The sequence below is a fragment of the Aptenodytes forsteri genome, unplaced genomic scaffold, assembly GCF_000699145.1.
Source record: "Aptenodytes forsteri isolate BGI_AS27 unplaced genomic scaffold, ASM69914v1 Scaffold119, whole genome shotgun sequence".
In the NCBI taxonomy this organism is placed as follows: Eukaryota; Metazoa; Chordata; class Aves; order Sphenisciformes; family Spheniscidae; genus Aptenodytes; species Aptenodytes forsteri.
In genome coordinates, this window is record NW_008796165.1 from 5,272,020 (window position 1) to 5,279,545 (window position 7,526).

A 7,526-nucleotide genomic window follows, 5' to 3' on the forward strand; every position below is an offset into this window, starting at 1 on the left:
TCCATGACAATCCCAGGGCAGTGAGGGGCATTGGGACATTTTTTCATCAGGGCACTGAACCTGGAGGCTGAAAACTTGGGTGCAATTTCTCTGTGACTGGGATGAAGGTGCTGGAGTGTGCATCCTCAGAGATCTTCAAAGCTCAACCAGACAAAGCCCAGAGCAAACTGATTTAATCTCCGAAGTTGGCCCTGCTTGGAGCAGGTCCCTCCTCACCTAAATGAGTCTGTGATTGCAGGCATGGTTTGGGGTAGGACTCATCTTTCTGGTCCTCACGTCTCCATCTCTGGAAGAAGGAAGAGTCACCTTCCTAATCCTGCATTATCCAGCCAGCCAAAATCATAAAGCAGAAAGTCAAAAACAAAATACCCAATCCCTTTTTTCAAGGCTGGGAAGATTGTTGTGCTTGTCAGACATTTCATTTTTTATGACATTTTCACTGAATTTTTTTCTTGAAAATGTTATTGCTTTTTAGCTTGAATGAAAAGCCTGCTTTCAGAGAGGAGAAATTCTCAATACCCATCTTGATAACGCTTTCTGGTTGTTTTTTTTTTAAAAAAAACGATTAAAAGCACTCATTACAAATGCTGAAAATCCCTTACAGTCTGCCTGTTTTGAACCCTGCAAAATAAGAACAACAGCTATTTCTGTATTTTTCACAAAGTAGTTTTTCCCCTTTATTTTTTAAGTCCTTCCATTCAGGCTGTAAGCTTTTCAGGGTAAAAATTGCCTCTTTAACCATGTCATTTTCCAGCTCCCACTTCACCAAGGTTTTCAATTTGGATGGGAGCTCTAAGTCAGATAATCATTCAAGACCACAATGTCTCTGGTTCAAAGCAATACTGACTATTTTAGGTCACAACTCCAAACTAAGACTTTCAGTTTATTAAAGAGCTATGTTTTTGAAGGCTTTTTTTTCCCCAGTAGCTGAGTTCACTGCTGCCCTGCTTGTTTTGTAAACTATTATTAAAAAATAATTATTTTTTCAGGGAGATGCTGTATGTTCTCTGCTTTTCATGAATTACAGCTATCAGAAATTATTATCTTAGTGCCTAAGAGATCTGTCATGTCTGCCCCTTCCCTTAACACTTACAAACATGTATCATGTTGATGAATTTAGATGGTCATTTAAAGGCAAATTGCTTGTCCTACTTTTTGCTTCTTATTGATTGTCATGTAATTAACTGATTCATTTCGTTAATATAATCCAGAGTGTCTGCAACCCACTTAATCAGCAGAGCCTGATCAGAAGACTAGGGTTTAATTAGACTGCGCTAATTGCCCCAATGAAATGATGTTTCCTCTGTCCTGAGCCATTACTTATAGGAGCCAGATTTTTTTTTTTTTTTTTTTTTTTTTTAATTGAGATTTAAGCAGGGGAATTGAGATTTAAGCAGGGGCAGAGAGAATGACATTTTGCCTCCTGCCAGAGGAAGGACTTCTCTAAGCAAAGACATAAGTGGTTGAGGAGAGTCAGATGTGGTTAGGGGTGACATTTCCCTTATTAGCTCAGGAGTATCTGGTTGAGCAACGTGATGGTCTGTCCACCTCGTGAGACCAGGTGTGTTTAAGGTTGCATGGTCCATGCTGTGAGCTCCCAAGCTTGGCCCTAGAGCTCACTGGAGCCGTACAGGACCTGAGGCAACCTGGCATTGTAATGGGCAGGTCTGGGAAGGACCACGTGCTGCCACAAAAATAATCTGAAAATCCTGTTGCCTGTGTGTTATACTCAACCCCTGCCAACCCCCCTTTAAATAGAGGACCTGAAGTGTTTGGGGACTGTGCACACTTCAGAAGGTGTCTTCTAAGAGATGTACCTCCACCACCCATCAAACCACTTTCCTCAAACCCAGGTCTCAGTGTAGAGAGCACCTCTGCCGCCAACCAGCCTTGCTCCTGGCCCTTGGAGGTTGTAGAAATCATAAAAACCATATGCAGGGGCCAAACCATTCTCACAAGGGAGCCAGCGCTTGGTTTCTGTGGAGCTCAGGCAGCAAGGAGGGAAGCAATTTCTGCCCTGGAGAAAAACCCATTTGCAGAAAAGTCTTTCTTGGTCATGCAAGCTGATAAGCAAATATTTTGAAATGTGGTAGAAGGTGCTTGGTAGATTAACTGCTTAGAAAGTAAGTGTGTGTGTGTATATATTATATATTCATATATATTCTGTCTTCCACATCCAGAATTACTGTGGTGGGTCTTTCTCTGTAGATCATAAAAGTGATGTGATGGAGGTAGCCATTATGGGAAGATGGTTGCAATCCTATTTATTTCAGTCCTGGTCCTGCAACTGGACTTGCATAAAGGTGTATTTGCACCCATGAGCAGCACCCCTGAATGCAGCCCCAAATAATTCTGGTGGTGGTGCTGGGTGGTCGGTGAGGACCCAACAGGATCAGAGGCTGTCCCTGGTCCATAAGGCTGAGATCTGCCCTTGCATTTGTTCTGCGGCTCTCTGAGTGCTCTGTAAATGTCTGAGCTTGGCAAGGAAAATTGCAACTGATTGTAAATTTCTTGCAAAAATGGACCTTTCAGCAGGGCTAAACCAATTTGCAAAATCAAGCCGAATTTGGGAAGTCATTTCAGCCTCCCCTCCTCCCCTTAAGAAACGAGGGATGTGTTTTTGGAAGTGCCAACACAGCTTGACTCTGACATTTCCTAAAACCAGGCTTTTTTATGTTTGCAGGTTGTGTTGTTGACTTGCCTGTGCTTATAAAGGTGAGGGAGATAAGACTGGCTAATTAGCTTGTAAACAAAATAGAACATTTTGCTTTGCATCAAATGAAATATTTTGGGTTGCTGAGTCAGTCATGCATGTTTAAAAACATTTTGGCAAAAAAAATTAAATTAGAAGCAAAGGTGGTGCAGGGGGGAAGTACCCCGTGGGGACAGCCTTCCTCTTGAATGAAGCAGCTGAAGCACTCAAGTTGCTGATGGTTTTCTCGGAGCAAGGGGGATATCGCTGTGTAGGTGACCGATGCTAAACCTAGGCTGGTGGGTGAGCCTCTGCTTCCAGATACTCTTTAGCCAGTGCCATGGGCCTGAAAAGGAATCAGCTGCTTAATGTCAAATGAGGGACAGAGAGACTGTGGTTAGTGCTGGATGCAGCAACCATGTTGAAAGAGAAAGCCCGGGGCTTAGTCCCTGGAGGAGATTGTTGCATTACCTGGAGGCGACCCATCTTCCTGCTTCCCTGCTCATCCCATGTCCTCCTCCTGTCTCTGCGCCACCGGTCCCTTCTCCACACCATGGCTTTCAAGCCATGGGGTGTGGCTCAGCGTGGTGCAGAGGTCTCTGGCTTCGAGGGGAGGTCATCTTGATTTCCAACACAGGGTCAAGGAGGTATTTGGAGAGGGAAGCACCAAACCATGAGGAAGCAGGTGGGTGTGCAGCATTTCTGGGGCTCAGAGCTCACTGGAGTAGCGGCTGTGGAGATTTTTCCCTGCTCTTTTTGCCTTTGCTACTTTAAGGAAATAGGATTTTGTGGGTCTTTTTTTGTAAATAAACAGGATTAGCAAAGATTTATTTTTTCTCTTCTAACAGTAATAAGGATTAGGTACCACTGGGGCCAAACGGACAGCAGTCATAAATGAATCAAAAGAAACTGTGAAATCTAATCTGTAATGCGTGATGGTGAAGGGCTCCAAGACCGAAGCAGTCAGCGGCTTCCCAGCTGTGCCACCCTGCTGCGGGACACGAGAGCTGTGCCTTGGGTGTGCTTACCACACAGAGGGGTTCAGGCTGAAGCGGGTGCTGTACAGCTGCAATGGAGGGTACTGCAGGGATGGCTGGGTGGGATGTGGGTCAGCCCCGTAGCCACAGCCCTTCGCTGCCAGGCACAGGCGTCAGTACTCGAGCGCTGTGGCAGCTCAGCAGCCAGACGGCCGGGGGTGGGAAGCATGTCAGTCCCCTGACTCGCATCAGTCTGGGCTCATGACTCAGTTTTCTTTCGGGTGATATTCATGCAAACATGCTGAAAGCAGTGGCAGTGCTGGGGTCCTCGCTGCTGAACCTCTGCCTCCGTCCAGCGTGTTGAATGGCACCTGACCTCCAGAAAGGAAGAAGATTTTCCTCCCTGAAGTTAATATTTTTAAAGCACTTAATGTTTCCTCTCTCAATAAGTGGCTTTGGTGGAAGGGCAGTTGAGCTGTCTCTGGTGGTGATAAAATGGGATCACAACTCCAGCTGACAGCAACTTGGTATGATCATACTCAGTATCCCTCTCGTGGTTTGCAAAAGAATTAACTGGAAGGATATTTAACTAATTATTCTCCCAGATGAATATGGCCAAGCTATGCTGGTGTGTGTGGGTCTTCATCCTGCAGTCCTGGTCCCTTCAGAGCTTCACCTGAGAAGATCCAGGTGGCACTGCTGAATTTTGTTAAAGCTGTAGCTCTGCCCTTCTTATTGTGATTACAGATTTTCACCTCCGCTTTTCATTGCAGAATGGCTGAAGCTGTTAGATGAGGTCTGAGGTGTCCTTCCATCAGGAGACATTTTCTCACGTTATCTCTCCCTCATGCTGTTTTCTGCCTGCTACAAAGGTCACAAGCTCTCTTGGGGAGGACCTGATTGCTGCCTGCGAAGAGCTGGATACGAGGCCCCAGTTCCTGCAATGCATTTCTTAAAAGTTTCTGTGGGGAACTGGGGAGGGTCTGCGCTCCACAGCAAAAGGAAGGAGCCTCAAAAAAAAAAAAGGGGGGGGGATGTAAAAGAAGGGAGATCCCACAAATCAGGGAGGTCACTGGAGAGCCACTGCGTCCACCAGGGTCTGGGTGGAATAGTGGTCCCACTGAGGTGTGGTGGTGGTTGACACCGAGGGAGCGCCGTGAGTTCATTCCATGGTGGTGACTGGAAGACAGGCTCTGTTTGATGATTTTTAAATTTTTTTGGGGCTGTTTTTTTGGCCTAATCCTGTAGAGTCCCTGAGGAAGATGTTTGACACCCTCCCCTCTCCTTGCTCGTACTGGCGGGACTCAGCATCCTGCAGAGATGGCAAGGGAAATCACACGATTGTTCCCCATGGTGATTATCCTGTGATCTCTCAGGGCTGTATAAATGGGAGCTGATTACAGCTAGAAAAGGAGTAAATTGTGTAATTAGAAAGGGGGAAGAGGGGAGAACTTAACCTCTGCCTGAAGGTGCCAGTTTGGAGAGAAGAGTGGAAAAGAGAGCGCCCAGCAGCCTCTGCGCTGAGACCCACAGCACAGGAAAGGGCCATCGCTGACCTTGTCCCTGGCTCCTCCTGTCGCCTCGGGCAAGCCCTTCAGTCTTCCCCTCTGGAGAAAGAAGGAAATACTTCTTTTTGCTCTATCTCTTAGCCAGTTTCTTTGGGAAGAAAGGGGATCTCCCCCGTGCACACCCATCTTGCCCCAGGCTCGCAGCGTGGTTGGCTTGTGAGTAGGTTAGCCGTGCTCAGGCGTTAGCATCATCCCCAGTTTCGCTCTGGGACTTGTCACAAATGGTTAGAAGAGAAAAGCTGTTGCAGGATGGAGTCCTCAGCGGTTCTGTGTTGGGTGTAATAAGACTAAGATCTTTCTTGTTGCTCTTCATGGAGCAGGAAGGAGCGTTTTGCCTCCCCTTACCCTTCCTCTTACTATTGACCCAGCCTGGCCTGGGCCAGAAAATGTGTCTGTTCCCATCGCAGGCAAAAAGCACGCAGCAGAATTGCTCTCGAAGCCATAGTGAGGGAGGCTATTAATATGAATATTATTCATGCCAGGAAAAATAGCCAATTACCTTCCTATAGAACCACTCTCTGCCCAGTGAGCCGGTAACTGCAACATTTAACATTCGTCACTGAGCTCTGAAAGCACTTCAGGAATAAAATACTGACAAATGAATTTGGACTTAAAAGAAAAAGACAGGAAAAAGTAAAGTTAAGGTACTAGATATTCAGGAGGTATAAATGGCCTGCAGGGAATCTATGCCCGCTTACACCTCACGTCCTAAAGATGCAAGAATTTGGCTTTGTCTTATATCAACTCTATTTTATGGTCCACGTTTTAAAGGTGCATAAATGTATTAACATAGAAGTTTAGTAAACTGAATAGAAAAATAGTATGTAGCTTGAGGCGGGGATACTGCCAAAGGGGCTTCTTGTGTTTCTTGATGTTTAAGAAGGTCAGTGGTGCAACTGGAAATGACTGAAGTGTTTTTGCATTTAATTTATTTCCCAAGTTTACCAGTGAAACAACCAGCAAAGGGGAAATCCATCCTTCCCCTTCTCCTTTCCCTCCTTGGAGGAGGAAGGAAAGACAAAGTTCTTTTAAGAGCTGCAGTGCCTTGTATATTGAATTGTTTGCTTCGCTGGACTGCACTGCAGGCCACGTTCACTCCCTGCAGGCCACATTCACTCCCTGCCTGTCCCCGGGTGCTCCACGGACAGCATCAGGAGATTTGACGAGTTTCTCAAGATCTATTAACGCTGTCAGCCGCTGAGGCCTCCGAGAACCCACTGGCTCCGGAGGACGTGCTCCGAGTCCTGCAAGAGGCACATCTTGTATCACAGGCTGTGTGGGAATCTCATCTTGAGGGTGCCTTCCCTGCCCGCCCATGGAGGAGTTAACTGCATGGATCAGAGGACTTGGCTTAGTTCATGGAGTTGTTTGGGGTTTCCCCTGTGTAGCCAGAAGGAGAATTTAGCTGGGCGTCTCCAAAATGCTATGGTTTTACAATTTGTAAAACGTCTGTCCTTTAAATTGCTTGGTGAGCGCCAGTCCTCATTTATCACGTCAGCTGCGATCCATGAACAGCCTTGCTCTTTCCTGAGGACTAGCCTGCCCTTCTTTTTCAAGGAAAACAAATCTATGCTCAAATTGCTGCTGCTCCGAGTTTGCTTTTCACCCTGAACCGACCCAAACACCCTTTAGGATGTACCAAAGGGAGAGGACTGTCTTTTTGTTCTGTGAGTGCACAAACTGACGCTGGTCCATAATCAAGGCTTTAGGGTCAGCCATACTCTGAACCGGCAAGTATGTAAAGTGACATCAAATTGTGCAGAAGTGTCAGTCCATTTTGAAGCACGATCGTAAAAGGAAGGCACCTCCCTCTCCACAACCCTCTGTCCTCGGTGTGAGGGGTGACCCGCCCGCTTTTGTCACAACACCCAGTAATTACGTTCCTGCTAGCAGGAGGAGTCGCTACAGACACGGGGCTCTGCCCTCAGACGCGGCGCCTAACTTGCTTCGTTTTAAAGCTCAAGCCCTCGTCCTCGCACCTTGGTGGGGAGACGGCACCTATCTTCCTGCCAGCGCCGGATCCCCGGTACCGCGAGAGCATGAGCAGGGCCAGAGGGCCCCTGCCCCGTTACCGGGGAGCTGCAGGGAGGTCCCTGCCTGCGGCCCGGCGGGGGGGCTCCAGCAGCCGGGGCGGGCGGCCCCGGTGTTGGCCCCGTCCCTCCTCTCCCCGCTGCTCTGTGCCCCGTGAGCAGGCCGCTGCCGGCCTGTCCGCCCGCCCGCCCGTCAGTCCGTCAGTCAGTCAGTCCGCCGGGCGGTCGGGCCGTGCCCCCCCTCCTCCCTCCCCCCCCA